This window comes from Thermobia domestica, chromosome 7, assembly GCF_964235325.1.
Source record: "Thermobia domestica chromosome 7, izTheDome1.hap1.1, whole genome shotgun sequence".
Lineage (NCBI taxonomy): Eukaryota > Metazoa > Arthropoda > Insecta > Zygentoma > Lepismatidae > Thermobia > Thermobia domestica.
Genome location: NC_137460.1, coordinates 300,002,014 through 300,023,536, shown reverse-complemented (window position 1 = coordinate 300,023,536; position 21,523 = coordinate 300,002,014).

Sequence of the window (21,523 nt, the reverse complement as noted above, 5' to 3'; positions counted from 1 at the left end):
TGAAATTTTCAACTGTTGAAGAAAGGTTTGTATTTTAGTAAGTACTATACTCTCGCCCTATATTATATATTAGTACTGTAGGTAGCATTAGCACAGATTGAGATAGGAAAGGAAAGATAGGGCTTTGATCATTCCATATGATCTCTGATGTCAGCAGACTTCATTCAGTTCTTGAAAATGTACGGTTCTTGCATTATTTGAAATAGAGCGCCTAAATTCCATGTGTTTGACGATTGTTAAAGTAAACACACCTTTCTTTAACTAAAAATAAGTGAGTTAAAGGGTGAGATTCAGAGGGATCAGGAAGGAACAGTTATCCCTCCTGGGTTAGAGATTTATATAGAATTTATCAATATAATAGTAGTATATAAGTGAAAGATTGCTATTGAAGGTGACGAAGATCCTGCCCAGTGCCGTGCAATGGGGGAGGGGCAACGGCCCCGGGCGCCGAAGTAAGGGGCGCAAAATTCGGGAGGGAAAAGGAAAAGAAAAGAAGGAAAGAAAAAGAGAGGAATGAAACACATATGCACATGTGGGCATGTGCACATATATATAATGAAAGGAAAAAAGTAATAAAAAGTGCTCAAAATCAAGGAAAAGCAGGGTTTACTTTTTAAAATTTTCTCACCTTTCGCAGCTGGTCTGTCGACCTCACTCACACGTACGGGGCTATCGTCGTATACTCTCGCCCCAAGCGCTGATTTTCCATGACACGGCACAAAGTCGTGGAAAATCCTACTGAAGATTTCGTAAACTAAACTATTGATGTATATGCAATGAAGAAACCAAGGCTAATATGCTTGATTCAGAATCAGAAGTGTGAGAAAGAATGATAAGTTTTTGTTAAGATTTTCCTATGTATGTTTGTTTTAGGACAAAAAAAAAGCGTTAATTTAAATCTTTTTGAAAACTTTTACATTAGTAACAAACAGTAACTACTGAACATAGGAAATAATAACAAAAATAGCTACTGTAAATAGCAGTTAAAGTTTAGTCTAAACTATTTTTGCCAGTCTTTATTTAATGTTTTAGATAAAATTAAACGATTGTTTTTTTTTAATTAATCTCTCATTGAATATTTATCAGCAATTAGTCTCAATATTAGGTAAGATGTGCATGTGAATGGAATTGTTAAATATGCTGCTTTCTTGCAAAAATACAGAAAAACAACCCTTCCCCCCCGAGGAGTTCACATTCCCCCCGGGTGAAAATGTCTGAATTCAACACTGTTCCGGAGTTTCGCTGGAATATACACGTATACATACATCAAAACATTTAGAGCTGTGTGAGCAATGCTTTTGATGTTGCTCCTGTAAATTCAAAATCCAGGAGGCGCAGTCTCTCATACCAAAACGTGGCATTAAATGATATTGTGTTTGTAACAGTGTCACGAACTCAAACTATGGATTTGACACTAATCTCAGTCACTTGGGACATTTTATTTTTCATCCTTTATCGCCCGCTATAATAATGGGTTTAGAATCAATTGAATTGATTTTGAGTTTAACGTCCCGTCAGCAGTGAGGCTATAAGAGACGTAGACCTACTAATTAACGCGAACTACATGAGCTCTCGCTGGGAGCCGAATCTGGGTCTCCCACACCGAAAGCGTGTACGCTATACGCTTAACCACAAATGAGCTTTACGATGAGAGTTAAATTTGGACTTTAACGCTTTCGGAGTTGTAATTATTAATTTCGGCAACAACGAGAACTATGGATTCGACGCTAATATCGATCGCTTTTACTGTATATATATTGGCGGAGAGAAAGGGACCACATCCATATACAAAAGACTTGCAGATTATTGAACTGAAATCCTTTGGAAAGAAATCCTATTCTGCCTTCTTTCTCGAGTATGAATAAATCTCTTAGACATGACTTCGTGTTCGTAAATTTCCTGTTTACATAGTTTTGGGGATCGGGAGTTTTGTGTCTGTAACGAAGATTGGAGTTTGTATAATAATTTCTGTTTATACCCGAATAGTCTTTTTACCTTTCAGAAAGCGTAAATCACTTGCTGTAATGAGAAAATTCAGAAGTAACTTCCGATGACAAATAGCTCCAAATAAATACACTACATAATTTATTCATTGCGATGATATTATTTTCTTAATTTGTATTTAACATTCACATATATCATAGAATACCAACGTACTGTGAACACCTGTTATATTTTAAACATAATAATCACTTTGTTCTGCAATGATTGTATGTTATATATATACAACTGACGTATTTTAATGTAATTATTTTATATAATTTTTCATGCATTGCGGAAGATAGAATTTCATAAAAAAAACTTGACTCAGATGCGAATCGAACCATCGACCTTACGATTTGAAATTCAACGGCGTACCACTGAGCTAACACAAGCGCTCCACGAATAATACTTCTAGCGATATATATCGGTATTTAAGATAATAATTACATTCATATCAACTGCAAACGCTGTTTTTGTTCTACTTTGACTTTTATTTTAGTACTCAGGAGAGAATAATGTTCTATGTCTTAACTTTCACCATTCTTTTACATATGGAAAGATTCGTTTACGTATCTAAATATTCCATTAAGTATGGAGAGCAAAATGACAAACAAGCATATGCTGGCATTAATACAGTTTCGAAATATTGTATCATTAAGTATTTCAATCAATGTTGCTTTTTTATATATAATTGGTAACAAGTCTTATTATATTTAAAAGAAGAAAAACACATCTGCAAGATTTTTCCCGATTGCAAAGGTTGGCTTCGAGGTTCGAACCTGGTTTACTTTTTCCCGAAGATACCCGAAGTTGGACTTAGAAAATTTTTGCCTCGAAACAGCAATAAAGAATGCGCTCAACCTTTTTGAGACAAGGTGTACTTAGAACCTCTATTAGATGCTACTTTTTTATCTCGATTATATTTTTGGAAGGCAGCATCTGATTCTATTATTATTTCCTTGTACTGTTCAAAATCATCATCATCATAATCTTCAATGGTTTTATTAGTATTCATCGTTAACAATTCCCATAGACCTTCTGTTCCCTTATAAGTTTTACCATTAATTATCAAATCATCACCTTTCACTTTAACTTCAGAATTTTCTATCTTATTTATTATTTTTCCATCTTCTTCTACAGTTCTTATTCCAAACACACTATCATTTCTTTTACTATAATATTTCGTTGCAATCTTACCAAATGATTGTGCTGTTGTTAAAGGCTCTACTCCTTCAACTTTGTCTTTAATTTGTTTTCTCATTTGTTTTATTTCTCCCGTTATAGGCGTATCACTACTACTTGGGGAACTATCATAAGTTATCTTTTTAGGTGTTTCTAGTAGACTAGGATCTATTGAAACCGTCTTATGTACAACTGGAACAAGTTCAGTTATTAGATTTTTATTTTGTTCTGCTACTTCTTTGATCTCACTTGCTAAGTTTAGAATAGCATCAATTACAGGTTGTTCTTGTGTCTTAAATTTATCATATATACCTGCTCTTTCTTTCTTCCAAGATTTGAAGCCCTTTATCAAGAACTCCTTTAACTTGATATTCTTATTAATATCTTTCTCATCCATTTATTATATAGAAAACGAACAAACGTCAATAAACGTCAAAGAACATAAATAAACGTCAATAAACATCAAAGAACATAAATAAACGTCAATAAACATCAAACGTTTAAGAAGTGTTTTATCTTGTTCCTATACTTACCATTGTTTACCTTCCTTATCATATCAATTACTATAAAACCATAATCTTCTTGCCAACATTTTGAACATATCTCTTTAAATTTATCATAAGACATATCTCCTCCAACAAACTCATTATACACATGTTTAAGATTAGTATCATCTTGTCTGAATATGCATAGGAAGTTAACGTTATCTCTTATAAGCTGTTTAGGTACTTTTGAATATGTTTGTGCAAGATAGAAACAGTCTAAATGTCTATGCCTACCTCTTGTAAAGTAATTCCTAACAGTATCTTGATTTTCCAAAATGTAATCGTCAAACACTACTACAGAGTATTTTTCACATTCATCAATAGGTACAATAGAATCATTACCGCTTAAGAACGTTGCTATTTGTTTCTTAAACTTTAGTTCTGCCTTTTCAAATCGATCTTTTAACTGCTCATACTTTGGCTGATTCATGCTTTTAGAATATATATATAGAAGTAATTATTGTTTAACCAACCTGGCTGTAATAAAAAATTAAATAACAAAAACGTCTTACCACACCCCGATGAACCTACGATAAGACAACGAATATCATCAGGTATAAGCTCTCCATTTCTTTTCTTAACTGTTGTTTCTTTTATCATCTCTTTTACATCCCAATTAATAGTTTTCTTACTCATTTATTATAGAGAAGATCGATTTTTTATGATCTTATATCTTTAAGTTGTTCTCTAATCTTAAGCAACGTATCTTTTATATATTCGTTATCCATTTCACCATTTAATGTTATTATCTCTAACTGTTCTTTAAATGAGTTAATACAAGTGACAATGGTTTTATATTCGTCTTTTCTTTTGCTTATGTTTAACTTAGAAGACAAACCTGTTATTATAGCACTTCCAGTTGCAAGAGACGTTGTTAATATTGAGTAAATTGTTACAGGTATAAAAATATTAATAAATCCAGTTGTTGCAGAAAGTATGACTGATAACGTGATCAAAGTGTAGTATGCATATTTAACAATTCGTAGTTTTCTCTTTTTCTTCTTTAAACTGTATTCTAACTTTTGAATAACATCTTCTATTAACTTGATTACTTTCTCTCTTGGAATATCTCTAGGTAAATCAAACTCGTTCATTTATTATATAATAAATTGCTAAGGTATTTAAGTTAACGAGTGATACTTCTGTTTTAAAGAAGAAACTCCATTACGAATTAGACAACAGTAGCAACTATTTAAGTATAGGACTAGTTGGGTTTTACAGTACATATCTGACACCAAACATAACAACACAAAAAAACAGTTTCTCATATGGTGATAGACAAGTTTTTATACCAGAAGGACAATACAGCTTAAACAGTCTTAATGAATATTTAAAATCTCAATCTATCAACATAACATTATCAGAAGATCATTTAAGAAATAGAGTTAAAATTGAAACTGATAGTAATGATGTTACAATTGGAAGTATAGGTACTGTCCTCGGGTTTAATGTTTTTGAAGTTTTAGAAAAGAACAAAACACATATTGGAAGTAAGTTGCCAAAGTTTCATCCGTTTGATACTATAAATGTTCACTGTAATATAGCAGATGGCATGTTTGTTAAAGATACAGAATATACACATAGGGAAACAGGAATTTTAGCATCATTCAAAACAGATGCTGAGTTCAAACATAGTATTATTTACGAGCCTACTTATCCATTATTTTTCCCTATATCCAAAGACAAGGTTGATAATTTTGAGATAAGGATAAAAGATGAGAATGATTCCTTAATTGATTTTGGTGGAGCAACAACAACTGTATTTTTACAAACTAAGATTTTCTCTTAAATAAATAGGAAGATGTGTTCTATTAAAGGTTGTATGTTTAGTGTTCCTTATAACGAACTAAAGGATTTAAATATTGATCATGTATTAACAAAGAAACAACTTAGTGATAAAGCCAAGAAAATTAAAGAAGGTAGATGAATGGATTTAACTTTAACTACTGCACAAATGAAAAAGATTAAGAAAGAGCATATGGGTGGTTTTATCTTTACAATTCCAGCTATTTTAGCAGCTTTAGGAGCAGTTGGCTCATTAGCAGGTGGTGCAGCAGCGATTACTAAAACTGTACTGGATGCTAAGAAGAATAAACAAGAACTTGAAGAACAAAAAAGACACAATATGGCTATGGAAGAAAAGCAGGGGGCAGGTAAACCAAAGAAGTCAAAAAACTAAAATCATTGACCAACTTCGATATAGAGAGGTTGGCTAAAGAATTAAAGATAAAACGATTTAGAGGTGTATTTATGAGTGATGAACTTCCACAAAAACCCTATATAAATGAATGTGGTGTAGTTAACTTTGATAAATCAGAAAACATTGGTACTCATTGGATATGCTATTGGAAAGATAACAACATAAAGTACGTGTTCGATTCTTATGGTGGTGTTCCTCCTAAACAACTAGTACAATATCTTGGTACCGAAAACTTATTTTACAATGACGAACGAATACAAGACTTTAGTTCAGTTATATGTGGTCATCTTTGTGTTAAGGTATTAAATCTTCTAAATCAAGGGCATTCTTTTAGTGATGTTATGTATATGATTAAAAATGATTAAGTTTAAGTACTTTTATGGTTTATATTCATAAAAGTTTTGTTTTAAGATAAATATGGAAGCTATACACAATAGATTTTTAGATTATTTTGAGAAAAATGAGTATGAACTAGATGCACTAGTTAAATTTAATTTTAATTGGTATTTTCGGGATGTTAGTAGGATAGACTTAAAAGATAAAAACAACGCATATACAGTTGTTCAGTTATGGAAAATGTTAATACCTAAATTTTTGTATACGGAAGAAGAGTTGGTAAAGTTATATCCAATAATTACCTTAAAGGATATGTTGAAAAATTATAGTTCTAGACCATTAAAATGCAGTAATTGTGGTAGTAAGTCATTAACAAAAGGTAGGGGTACATACATTTGTGATGATTGTTCTGTAGCGAATGGTTTTGTTTACAGTACTTGTGAAGGAATGAGAGCTTGCGTAAGAAAACCATGGTATGATACTATAAAAAGATTTAAGTTACAGTTATCTCGTTTACAAGCTTTACAGTATAGAATTATTCCTGAAGAGGTGTTCAAGGTGTTAAATGATGAATTTAGAAATATATCAAAACATTTAATATCAACAAAAGATGTTCTAAAAGTATTAAAGAAAAAGAAATACACAAAATAATATGATGATGTTTATTTAATACACTATCACCTTACCGATCAAAAACCATTAAACTTACGACATATGGAAGAAACACTTATAACGGACTTCGAAAACTTATACAAAACCTTTAAAGAACAGTATCCGAAAAGAGTATTGTTTATTAACTTAAAATGTGTATTATACTATGTGTTGAAAAAGCACGATGTTCATGTTGATATTGATTTTAAACACTCATCTAAACAAATAGAGATGTTAAAGAAATGTTTTGAAAAATTAGGATGGATATTTTCTGTATAATAAATGAGTATGGATATATTTGGTAATGTTAAAGATAGAAAAGATAATGTTGATATCAGTGAAGAAAAATTAAAATTGTTGGAGAATTTAAATGATGTTGTTAGCGTAAGTCAACTTAGATCAATAGAAACCCAATTAGAGAACGATAGAAAACGATTTGAAGATGCATTAGAAACGTTACAAGACACATACATAAAGAAAGAAGATTTTCAAAAGATTAGGATGGATACTACTAAATTGGTTATGCAGAAAGAAACTGTACCTCTACTATATCGATTAAGAGCTAAAAACGTTAAGGAACCAATCTTTAGAATATTTAATCTCTCTAACGGTTACAAATTTCTCTATAATGGGAAAATAATGCACATGGACTTAAGTTTGGATAAATACTTTTTAGACATATATTTAGGTGATACTTTGATTGAAAATATACCTTTTGGTTTTAAGAAGAATGATATAATAACGATTAAACCAACTAAAAATTCGGCTATGGAAGAAGGTCAATTATTGTTTGTTGTGATGTACATAGAAAGAGAGCTTTCCTAAAGACGTTTCCTATATAATAAATATGGATATTTTTGGTAATGTATCTAATGCTATTGATAAACAAGATGTTGTAACATTAGAACAGCTTGAATCAGTGAAAAAAGAGTTTAATTTACTTACAAGAAAAGAAATTTTTGAAGTTCCATGTCGATTGGCAGAAAATGATCTTGGGAAACCAGTCTTTTTTGTACATAATTTAGCTGCTGCCTACAAATTTCTTTATAGAGGTAGGTTAATGCATATAGAATCAAGTTTTAATAAACATCTTATAGACTTATTTTTAAATGACGTTTTAGTTGAAAGTTTTCCATTACACTTTAATATAAATGATCAGTTAGCAATTAGACCATCTAAAGATTCTGAATTGAAAGAAGGTAAGTTATTATTGATTATTATGTATGTAGAAATAGAAGATGAAAACGAATCAAGTGATAATGATGATAATGTTAAAAGTATAGTATTAGGTAATGATAAATTTTAAATTTTTTTTGTTGATTTTCTATACAATAAATAATGATGTATTGTGTTAAGTGTAAGAAGTTAACAGATACGGAGAAAGATGCCATTAGAATTGAACAAACAAAGAACGGAAGATATCTAAAGAAAGGTATTTGTTCTGTATGTGGTGTTACTAAAACTCAATTCGTTAAAAAGCCCGATTGACTAGAAGAAGGTAAAGGTGTTAGAGAAGACATTATAGAAGAAATTCACAAACCATCTAGAAAAAACTTTGACAGATTAAGTGTAGTTATAAAAGGTATCAATGATCTTTGGCAAGCTGATCTTGTTGAAATGGATAGTGGAGTATTAAAAGGTGTTTCCAAATTAAATAAAGGTTATATGTATCTGCTAACGATTATAGATGTGTTCTCGAAATATGCGTTTGCTGTTCCTGTTAAAGATAAAAGTGGGAAAAATGTTACAGAAGCATTCGAATCCATATTAAAAACGAGAAAACCTAATAACTTACAAACAGATCAAGGTAAAGAGTTTTATAATAAAGAGTTTAAGAAGTTAATGGATGAAAATAAGATTAATCACTACTCAACCTATAGTGGTAAGAAAGCTTCTATTGTTGAGAGATTTAATAGAACACTTAAACAAAACATGTGGAAAAGGTTCACAACACAAGGAAATTATAAATGGGTAGAGATATTACCAACACTGGTTAGTGAGTATAATAATAGAGTACATAGAACAATTGGTTTAAAGCCTATAGAAGTTAATAAGAAGAATGAGCGAACAATATTGGAAAAAGTGTATCAAAAAGAATATATGCGTGTTAAACCCAAATACAAATTAGGTGATCATGTTCGTATAAGTAAATCGAAAGGGTTATTTGAGAAAGGATATACACCTAATTAGTCAACAGAAGTATTTGTTATTAGTGAAGTTATTCCATCTAATCCACCTACCTATAGAATTAAAGATTTAGAAGAAGAGGATGTACAAGGCAGATTTTACGAACCAGAACTATTAAAGACGAAACATAAAGATGAATACTTGGTGGAAAAGGTGTTAAGAAAGAAAGGTGATAAAGTATATGTTAAATGGCTAGGTTTTGATGATTCACATAATAGTTGGGTAGATAAGAGTAATGTTGTAGTGTAAAATATAAATGTTTGTCTTTTATGGTTATTATTCCATAAAAGGTTGGTTTAAATGAGATAAGGGGGTAGCGAAACAATACCCTACATAGCATACATTTCCAGCGCTGGTAAACCAGCTGTGGAAATTATCAAAAATTAACAACATAATGAGAAAAAAAGCAATGGAGCACTTTCGCTCTGTTGCTCTACATAAAAATTAACTGGAGCAGATGTGCTCCGGCAAAAAATCATCATATTACACAGTAGAACTAGCTGGTAACGAAAATGAAGTTAAAAATAAAAATTTTCTATATAATAAATATAAGTACTATGGATAACTCGTATAGTTTAAATGATATTTGCTATAAACAGATTAAAGATGATTACTGGTACGGTCTGTTTGGTGACTTTAGACTGATTATAGATAAGAAGACTGGTTACTTCAATGCTACTAAACTGTGTCAAGATGGTGGTAAGAGGTTCAGAGATTGGAAATGTAGCAAACATAGCATAGAGTTGGTCTCTTACATAAATCAAAGCCGGTGCGGAATATCTGGCGCCGGCTACGAAGTAACTGGGGATAATAAAGATGGGTTAACAAAGAAAATAACTGGTCAATACGTAACTAAGGAATTAATTCTTGCTATATCTTTATGGCTTTCTCCTGAGTTTTATCTTAAATGTAACCAGATTATTATCAATTACTTCACTCGAGACTTTAGACAATATGCACAAGACAACGAAAAATTACTAACCAGATTAGAAGAAGTTGAGCAATCAATGGAGAAATTAAGGATTCAAAACGAAGGCTTAAAAGAAATTGCAGCACCATATACAAACGATAATTTAAAAGATAATTGTCTAATCATATATAAGAAGAACAAACCTAATGATTCTTTCCCTTATTATGCTATTCGTTGTCAGAAGAGAAGCCTATATAAACCTCTTAATGAAGCAGAAGAAAAATATCCGAATCATGTAATAATATATTTGGTCTAGGAATTAATTCGTGCGGTTGGTACGCACACATTGAAGCTGTAGTACAAACACAAAATACATAAATACCTTAAGAAAAATATTGTCCATTGCTAGCCACCACTTTCGCCCATCTGTCAGGCAATGTACGGATTCCGTGGCGAAAGAAGTCCTCATCCTTGGAAGCGATCCAGTCAGAGACCCATGTTTCGATATCTTCTGAAGAAGTAAACCGCTGTCCAATCAAATCGTTGTTCATGCAATCGAACAAGTAGTAGTCCGAAGGAGCAACGTCTGGTAAATACTGCGGGTGGGGTAAAACTTCCCATCCGACATTTTCTAAATAGGTTTTGACCGGTTTTGCGACATGTGGGCGAGCGTTATCATGTTGAACAATAAGTTTATCATGTCTGTTCTCCCATTTTGGTCGTGTTCTGGCCAGAGCTTGCTTCAAACGCATTAATTGTCGTCGATAACGTTCTCCATTCACCCGGTTGCAGCAGCTCATAGTACACCACACCTTTCATATCCCACCATATGCACAGCATAACCTTTGCACAGTGAATATCTCGTTTTGGTTGTGATGGACCTAGTTCACCTGGTTTCACCCAGGCCTTTTTTCGTTTAGGGTTCTCGTAATGGATCCACTTCTCATCACCCGTAATAATTCGATGCAGAAACCCCTTTCTGCTCTGTCGTTGAAGCAGCAATTCGCAAATGGTTTTTCGTCTTTCAACGTCTCTGTCTTTCAATTCATGTGGAACCCAATGTGACATCTTTTGAATCATTCCCATGGCTTTCAAGCGTTTGGAGACTGTTGTTTGATCAACGCCTAATGCTGCTGCAAGTTGTTCCTGCGTTTGACACGAATCCTGCTCGAGCAATGCTGTCAATTCTTCGTCTTGAAATTTTTTTGGCTGTCCAGCTCGCTCTTGGTCTGCCAAGCCGAAATCACCACTTCTAAACCGTGCAAACCACTTCTGACACGTTCGCTCAGCTAGAGCATGGTCACCATACACTTCCACCAAAATACGATGACTTTCAGTCGCACTTTTCTGCATGTAAAAGTAACGCAGCAGGACACCCCGCAAAAACACTTTATCAGGCACAAATTGCGCCATGTTCACTTAACTACAAACTGGTGTTGTTGACGCTTTAATCCACTGCCCTATACTACGAACGATACGCGATGACAGGGGTTTGCAACACATGTGTGGATACACGGAACTGTGGGACGCTCCGTTCGTTGCGCCATCTCTTGTCCACCCGCACGAATTAATTCCTAGACCAAATACGAAAAGTTTAGAGATCCTAACAGTATTAAGCTATTCAATCTAATGCAGCAAGAACTAGATATTCGTAAAGGTAAGGGTAATGAGTTTTGGACGCCACTATCAGAAGAAGAATTGATTAAAGAAATTGATTGTTTATATGATAGGTTATTATCTGATAATTAAGGTTAATATTAAATAATTAAAGTTACAACTTTTATGATATAATAATCATAAAAGATAATTAAGGTTAATATCTAATTAAGGTTACGACTTTTATGATATAATAGTCATAAAAGGTAATTAGTTAAACATTAAACAAACCATCTGCTGTAACATCGAATGCTAAATTCAATATACCACCTAAATCAGGATTATTACGGTATTTTCTTATTATAACTCTCCAATCTACATAATGTCTAAATAAATATATAAACTCTACAGAGAGGTGTTGAAAAATTGAAATGTTATGCCAATGAACTCTGTCTTTGAACTCTGCAATAAATCCTTCTGTTAAATTTTGAAATATTGAAATTATTTCCCAATCTACTTTGTCAGCGTAATCTCTTATAAGGTTTTCTGATAAATGTTGAGTTCCAGATAAGCGCCCCCAAGAAACTTTATCTGCATGTTCTCATATAAAGGCTTCAGAGAGTTTGCTTCCATAAGATATAGCATCAAAATCAACTTTATCTATAAACTCATTAATAAATTCTTCAGATAGCTTTTGGTTATACGATACTTCCTTCCAATCAACTCTATCTGCAAATTCTCTTATAAAGTCTTCTGATAAGTCTTGGCTTCCTGAAATAATCTCCCAATCAACTTTATCAGCTAATTCTCTTATAAACTCTTCCGATAACTTTTTCCATAAACATATTTCGTTCAAATTAATTTTCTGCAGATATTTACGTATGAAATCTTCTGTAATGTGATCATAGTTATATTCCTCCTCATAATCATCATAACCTATAGATAACCATTGTTCATTAGTCAGTGAATCTAATATCTCATCAGACAAATTCATAACATTTGCATAGAGAATGTTTTGTATAAGAAATGAGTTGTTTTCTTTAGTGGCTTTCTTGAATAAATGATCTAACATACCTATGGACACGCTAAAATTTATTTTGTCTTCATCATTATAACCACCAATATCTAAATATTTGCATACACAATCAAATACAGGTTTGTAAGATAATATTTCCTTAGCACTAGTCATGTTTGTTTTTATTCTTAGATTTTAAATTTATTTCATTTTTGTTGGTTTTCTATATAACAAATATGGAGAAAGAATTTGATTTATTACATGATAGACTTAAACTAATTCATCATGATCTTAAACTCATAACAGCACTACTAGAGAAGCAAATACTGTTAAAGGAAAAAGAATTATTAATAATGCAACAAAAAACATCTGATTTGAATAGTGATGATGAATATAAATATGGTAGTGATGATTATGATGATGATGATGATGAGTAAGCTTACAAAAATGATTCAGTTTTAATATGTGACTTTGATGGGGTATTCTCATCAAAGTCGTGTTCTAATACAACGCGTAATATGTAGACAATGGCAGGAGTGTACAATGTTAAGCGTTGTATTAAGATATATGGAACTAAAAATAGTACAAAAATGAACAGAAATAATCCGGCGAAGATAAAAATTGAGTAGTAGGATTTTATATATAATAAATAAGATGATTAATTATAGTAAATTTACTGTAATAGAGTTAAGACGACAATGTAAAGAAAAGGGAATCAAAAGATATTCCCGATTAAGAAAAGCAGAACTGATAGACCTTCTTAAACAATATGACGATGAACAAAGCAGAAGACAGATTAGAGATATATTCCCATTTAAAGAAGAAGTAATTGAAGAACCGAAACCAGCACGTATACCTATAAAAGTAGAATTAGAAGAAACAGCATTCAAGAAGCGCTTACAAACCGTTAAAGTTGAAAACACAGGAGGATATAAAGATCCAATAAAATTTTTAGATACAAGTGGAAGAGTTGCTATTAAAAAAATCAAAGAGGAATTAAAATTTCATCCAGTTAAAGTAAACCTTGTTCTCATTTGTGATTATATAAAAGATAAAGAAATACAAGAACGCAATTTCAAAACATCAAACGAGAGAACATTAGAATCAACTGACTTAAGTGAATATATATCTTATGCCAAACAAAAACTTCGTAGAGAAATGGAAGAATTTGAAGGTAGAGGATCGGGATGGACATTACACCAAATTAAATACTTACAAATCAGATTAAACAAGTATGTACCATTAAGAGCTTCTTCATATATTGAACTTCCAAAGCAGATTAAAGATAAGAAAGCAGTAATGAATATTCAAAATAAAGATAATAAATGTTTCTTATATTCTATTGCAAGTTATTTAAAACCTATTGATAGAACCGTTTCAAAAAATCCTCAAAGACCCTCTCATTATAAACAACTTGTTAATGAATTACAAAAGAAATATTGTGATGGTATTGAGTTTCCTGTACAGTTAAAAGATATAGTTAAGTTTGAAAAAAGAAGTAATATCTCCATCAATGTTTACAGCTATGACAAGAACTATAATGTATATCCACTTCAAATCACAAAAAATAAGCAGGAAACTCATATCAATTTATTATATGTAAAAGATGAAAAAAACAGTCATTTTTGTTGGATAAAAGACTTATCACGATTAATAAGAAGTCAAGTGACAAAACATGAGGAAAAACTATACTTTTGTGATAGATGTTTAACGAGACACTTTCGAAATGAGAAGCAGTTGCAAAAACATGAATTAGATTGTAAAGAGCATGAACTCTTAGAACATGTTAGAATAGAACTTCCTAAACCATATGACAATCAAATAAAGTTTCAAAACTATAATCGATCATTAAGAGTTCCATTTACGATAATAGCTGACTTTGAATGTATCTTATGTAAGTTAAAAATAGAGCATAATTGTAGTAAAACAGTAAAATATCAAAAGCATAAGCCAATGAGTTTTTGTTACTATGTCAAATATTCAAATGGGGACTATAAAGCTCCTTTTAGTTATATAGGTCCAGATGCTGCGAAAGTATTTATTGAAATGTTACAAAAAGAAGCAATAGAAGTTATGGAAATATATAAAAGGGTAGTTGATATGATCCCGCTTAGTGAGGAGGAAATAGAAGTTTATAACAGTTCAGATACTTGCCATATATGTGAGAAAAACTTGAATGACTTACCACCAGCTGTTGAGAAAAAAATAAATATACTGAAGAAGAAAATACAGTTCTACAAGGATAAAGATGATATGAGTGAAAAATAGAAGAATGGAAGCATGACTTAAAAAAATGTTTGTATAGGATAAATAAAAATAAAGCAAAAGTAAGAGATCATGATCATTTAACTGGAAAGTTTAAAGGTGCAGCTCACAGTTATTGCAATTTAAACTATGAAAATCCCAACTTTGTTCCTGTATTTCTTCACAACTTAACTGGTTATGATACGCATTTGTTTATTAAGGAGTTAGCTTATGATGCACAGAAAATTAAACTGATCGCTAATAATAAGGAAAGGTACATAACATATGAAAAATATGTAAAAGGAGGATCAGAAAAAGATGGAATAAACTTAAGATTTGTTGATTCATTTAGATTTATGCCAAAGAGTTTAGCAGAGTTAACAAAGAATTTAAAGCCAGAACAATTTCGAGAAACATTAAAGTTTTTCCCGATTGACAAACTTGATCTAGTTAATACTAAAGGTGATTATCCATTTGATTATGTTGATTCATTTGAAAAATTGAAAGAACCTGTTCCATTATCTCCAGACAAATTTACAAACAGATTAACAGGAGAAAAAATGAGTCCTGAACGTCATAAGCTTCATGTACGAGTTTGTAAAGAATTCAATCTAGAGTTATTGGAGGACTTAACTGAACATTATAACAAAACAGATGTCCTTCAATTAACAGATATCTTTGAAAACTTTAGAGATGTGTGTTTAAAGGCATATGGATTAGATCCTGCTTGGTATTATACAGCACCAGGTCTATCGTGGGATGCAATGTTAAAGATGACTAAAATTAACTTAGAAATGTTGACTGATTATGATAAAATACTAATGTTAGAAAAGGGTATACGAGGGGGAATCTCACAATGCAGTAAAAGATATGTAAAAGCTAACAACAAATATATGCAAGATTATAATAAGGATGAGTGTTCAACATACCTAGCATATTTAGACGCAAACAACTTATATGGATGGGCTATGAGTCAATACATGCCCTATAAAGATTTTAAGTGGGTTAAACCTTACATAGATATAATGAACATTCCGGATGACTCAGAAACTGGTTACATATTAGAAGTAGATTTAGAATATCCAAAGCATTTACATAACAAGCATTCTGATTTACCATTAGCTCCAGAGAACATGTGTCCGCCAGAATCTAAACAATCAAAACTACTAACTACACTTTATAATAAGGAAAGATATGTAATTCACTATAGGAACTTAAAACTATATATGTCACTTGGAATGAGATTAAAGAAAGTGCATAGAATATTAGAATTCAAACAATCAGACTGGTTAAAGAAATACATTGATTTAAATACAAACATGAGAACGCAAGCTAAAAACAAGTTTGAAGAAGATTTTTATAAGCTCATAAATAACTCGGTATTTGGAAAAACTATGGAAAATATTCGAAAAAGACAGCCCATACAATTAGAATGTGATCCTAAGAGGGTAGAAGCATTAATTGCTAAACCTAACTTTGATTACAGAACAATATTTAGTGAGAACTTGTGTGCTATACATATGAAAAAAGAGCGATTAACATTTAATAAGCCAATATATGTTGGTATGAGTGTGTTAGAACTATCGAAGCTATTAATGCATGATTTTCACTATAACACGATGAAGCGGAAATATGGAAACAATATAGATTTATGTTATATGGATACTGATAGCTTTATATGAGATTGAGACTGAAGACTTTTACAAAGATATAGCAGAAATAGTTGACCAGTTTGACACGAGTGAATACAAGGAAAATAACATATATGGACTACCACTAATAAACAAAAAAGTAATAGGTAAGATGAAAGATGAAAATAAAGGTAAGATAATGACAGAGTTTATTGGATTGAGATCAAAGATGTATGCTTATAGAGTAGAAAATAAAGAAGAGAAAAAAGCTAAAGGAGTAACTAAATGCGTAGTTGCCAAGGAGTTGCAGTTTGATGATTATAAAGAAAGCTTATTTAAAAATGTTAAAATGTATAAGGACATAAACCTCATTAGAAGTTATAAGCATGATATATATAGTATAACCGTTCATAAGCTAGCATTAGATTCATCAGATGACAAAAGATATATATTAAGAGATGGTGTAAATACATTAGCTTGGGGGCATTATGGGATAGAGTAAAAGTGTAATTATAAGTAGTGTAGTGTAGTGTAATTTTAGATGTAAGTTTTTATGATTTTAAATGTCATAAAAGCATATTCAATCGCACTTTGGGGTAATCCCTCTGTGTTAAAGTACAATGGTCAGGGGTGGGTTCATAATTTTTTTTGATAGTTAGGGGGTGGAAGGGGGGAAAGTGGGGCAGAACCTACATATGTACCCTACTAATTTAAAAAGAAATGTTTGGGGATTCGCCCTTAGATCCTCTGATATCTCATTTGATCGGCCTACGGCCTCGCACCTCGTAAACCTACAACCATAACGAATCTCAGTTCAAATATCAAGTTGTATGTAATAACATTCTGGTGTCCCGAGATACACCGAATTTCAGTGCGAGTACGTGGGGGCTTTTCAACCAGCCCACACATTTGCTCGGTCTACGGCCTCGGACATCATACGCCTACAAACATAACGAATTTTTGTTCAAATAAGTTTCATTTCTCTAACATTCCAGGATTCCGAGATATAAAACTCTTTTCTTCGCTCCCTTTTTCTTCCTTTCTAAGACATACATCAAAAAAACGCTTAAGTAAATATCTAGTTATTTCAAATGAAAAGTCTAAATACCAAATTCCAAGCTCCTAACCTTCAGAGGTTCCCAGATATCGACATGTTGTTATAATAATTACAATCCCCACCCTTTTTCCTTTCCATATCTTTTCTTTTCATTTTTACTAAAACATAAGAAAAAACACTGAAACACGTATCAAATTATTTACATTGAGAAATGCAAATACCAAATTTCAAGTCTCTAGCCTTAAAGGATTGAACATATTAATAGAATAATTGTAATCCCCACTTAATTTTCTTCCCGCCCTTTTTCTTCCCTTCTGGGCCATATATCAAAAAAGTTGAAAAATAGGTATCTAATTATTTTAAGTGAGGAGTCCAAATACCAAATTCCATGTTTCTAACCCTTTAAGTTTCCGAGATATAGGTATATTATTATACCAATTGCAATAATTGAAATTTCCACCCCTTCTTACTTTCTACATCTTTCCTGCCCCTTCTAATTTAAATATCAAAAAACGCTTAAACAAGTATCAAATTATTTTCAATGAGAAACCCAAATACCACATTTGAAGTATCTAACGTCAAGGATTTCGGGCCATTTTATTGAAATATTTCCCACCCCATTTCCCCCTTCCTCGTCGAATTTCCCAAAGTCCTTCCTTAGTGGTATCCTACGTCACAAATCCTATATACTGTCCAAATTTCAAGTTTCTAGCTTACGCGATTTGTCCTGTACGGTGATCTGTCACTCACTTACTGTCACCCAGAACTTTTCCCTTTTTATATAGAGAGATTTAAGATTTTATGGGAAAGCCACGGATTTTGTTCTAAGACCTCCAGTGTCTTACAGATGTAATAGCTATGCAGTAAACTTTAAGCAATCAACTGACTGATCCTCGTCGATATGTATTATGTAAAATACCGCTTATGATATTTATTTTGCTGGCAATAAAAAAAAAAGATAGAAATTATGAAAGTTCAAATACATCCATCATTTTAGCGTAATGCTGCAGGAGTTCAGATCATTGGATTAATCATAAGAGGCGACTGTATAAGATAGACTACATTAATTTCCAATGTGGCTCAAAGAAAATACGCAGCATTACTATGCAGTTTTTCAACCTTATAACTCAATCTGAAAATATTATCATAGGTCTCACAAACAATCGAATTTTAATCCTAATTCAATTAATATATAACAAAAGGCAGATCTATACAACTACTGACTTGAGATGAAAGTGGCATACTCGTAGTACTTTAAAGATATACTAAAGACTAAATGATGGGGTGTGCGCAACAATGATCTAACCTCGAAAAATGTGAAAATGAGATTTCGATGTCATCTGTTGTCATTTAAATTGAATTGTCTTCCCACTATCTGAGTTAGATAAAATTCACCTAGCAAAGTTTATATATATTTTATACATATGAATATTTTAGTTTTGGTTCTGAATCTAAGGCCTAAAATATTCAAAACAGGAGTCCGAACTTCGAAATTTCGGATCTGGATCCAGGAACTGGATATCCGGATCCGAATCTAAGATCCAAAATTTCGGATCCGTACCCAAGATCCGGATATCCGGATCCAAGATCCGAAAATTCGGATCCGGATCCAAGATCCAAAATTTCGGATCCGGATCCAGGAACCGGATATCCGGATCCAAGATCCGCAATTTCGGGTCCGGATCCGAGATCCGGATCTTATAGGATCCGGATATCCGAGATCCGGATCCGTCTGGCCATCCCTAGTATAGAACCTATCCTTGGTATGCTGAATAGATTGCAAAAAACTTCTCCATATTTTTTAAAGTTCTCGCTCCATACAAATAAATATTGACAGCAGAAATACTAGTAAATTCAACCTCTTCCGGTTTCGATAACCGATTACAGAAAAAAGTTAGTCGTTATCTATTATTAATATGGTTCAATAATGAGAAATATTCAAACTGCAAGTGATTATTTTTAACCACTTCAGGTTTGAACATAAAGTTAATGGAGAATTTATAACCTGTTTCTGAGACGCTTAATCGATTGTGAAATACCTCATGGCGATATCTCTTACCTGTTTTGCTCCGAAACATAACGGCAGACGAACGGAAGGGAAAAATGTTTTATAAGACTTCCTACCTTTACGCATAGCATAGTTTGAAGGAATAAAAAATCAGGTTATAAATTTTGTCTCAACTTAGAAAATGAAACGGGATGAGGACCTCTTTTTTATAATCGAATCGAGAGAAAGAACTTCAATAACCGAGACAAGGTGTGACTTTAAAATAATACCAGGATAGATAAGGAAAACTTATTTCTCGTCTTTATCAAAATTTTAAACGGCGTCTATTAAATACATTTATCTTGTTTGCTATAGTCAATAGTTGCTATTAATATAGCGCTCATTATTCCATTGCTATAGTAATCAATCATTGTTCAGTGGAGCGGTAAATATGTTTACTATACCTGACTTACGAAAAATTCAATGAAATGTGTGTTGTAAAAATGATTATAAAAAACTGACACAAAAAAGAAAAATAGTCACTGACCATCTGACAATTTGGAAAGATAGATGGCAACGACATACAAGAAATGACGTATGGGTTTTCACAGCGGGAGAGTTGTCTGTTGTTATTTAGTGTTGTTTTCTGGTTTCGTAGAAGACAGGAACAGAGCCTGTGGGTTTCTGAAACTGTATAAGCAAACAAAGAGGTGTGTCTCCCGTTTGAGTGACCGCATGTTGCATGTAACCCAGTCAATTGGCACGTGTCAACTACTAAGGGCTGTGCTGGTGAAGTTGGTGTAAAAAAAAAAAAAAAAAAAAAGCGGAATAAAAAGAAGGAGGTTTTTAACTTTTGTGCAGCGGAAGTTGCTGTGAAACGAAAGGCGCAGAATGAAAAGGGAGGTTTGTAACTTTTGCCACTATTCACATACCATAATGGACCTGTTTTATTTGTTTTTTATTTTAAATTTTTCATTCTTTTTTCATCTTTTTCTTACAGTGGAAACCAATACAAGAGTATCATTGTGTTTTACTACGTATGTTTAAAAACAATGAGATAACATCTTTAGGTTTTTCGTCCAATGCTTCCCCTGGCTGGTCTGTCGACCTCACTCATATGTACTAGGGGGCGCCGTCGTATACTTTCGACCCGGGCGCTGATTTTCCACGGCACGACGACGCGGTACAATCTCGTGTGATTCAGATGTAGGTTAAAGTTTCATTTAACAGTACTGTTGAAGATAAAGCTAAATTCAATTTATATGAACAAACGGATGTCTCCTATTTAGAGTATTAGTCAGTGACTGTGTGGTCTTTTGATTTATACAGGGTGTTTCAAAACGACACAAAAATTTTGGGTGTTGAGTCTTGACACCAAGAGAAGAAGAAAAGTATAGATCAACCTGGGTGCACAAATGTTTGCTTTCGGAGTTATAAGCTGCCGGGGCTGCTATCGGGGCCATTGTCCGTCCCCAGAAAAAGAAAGTGTTTTTCATATTTTATATATAAATAAAAACCACCCCAGAGTTTGGAGCTGTTTAAAAGTAACTCTAAGTAGCAGTATTACAACCTAACGCCTCTCTCTAGAAGTCCGTTCTGGATCCGCTCCTGGACCTACTTTAGTCGGAACAAACCGTCACTTAAGAGCATTGGAATAATTAAATTGAATAAATATGTGTAATAATAAATGTTTTTTCATTGCTTTTCCGCTTGATTGATTCTCCTTGATACTGAAAATGATTTTATATTTGGACTGAAGAGCAAAATTTGAGAGCCAGAGCTACTTATGTGGTGTGTGATTTTCCGGTCGTTTTTCATTTTAACGTATGCGAACTGCTGAGTACTCGTCTTGGTTTTGGTCTTGCATGGAAGACTCTTGCAGAAACTGCAAGACCAAGCCTCTTGCGCTCATCGCTAATTTTCATGTGCACCGTCGTCGAACTTTACACTCCACTTAGATGTTGTTAAGTACAGAATATTTTTTTCTCCTTTTCAGGAA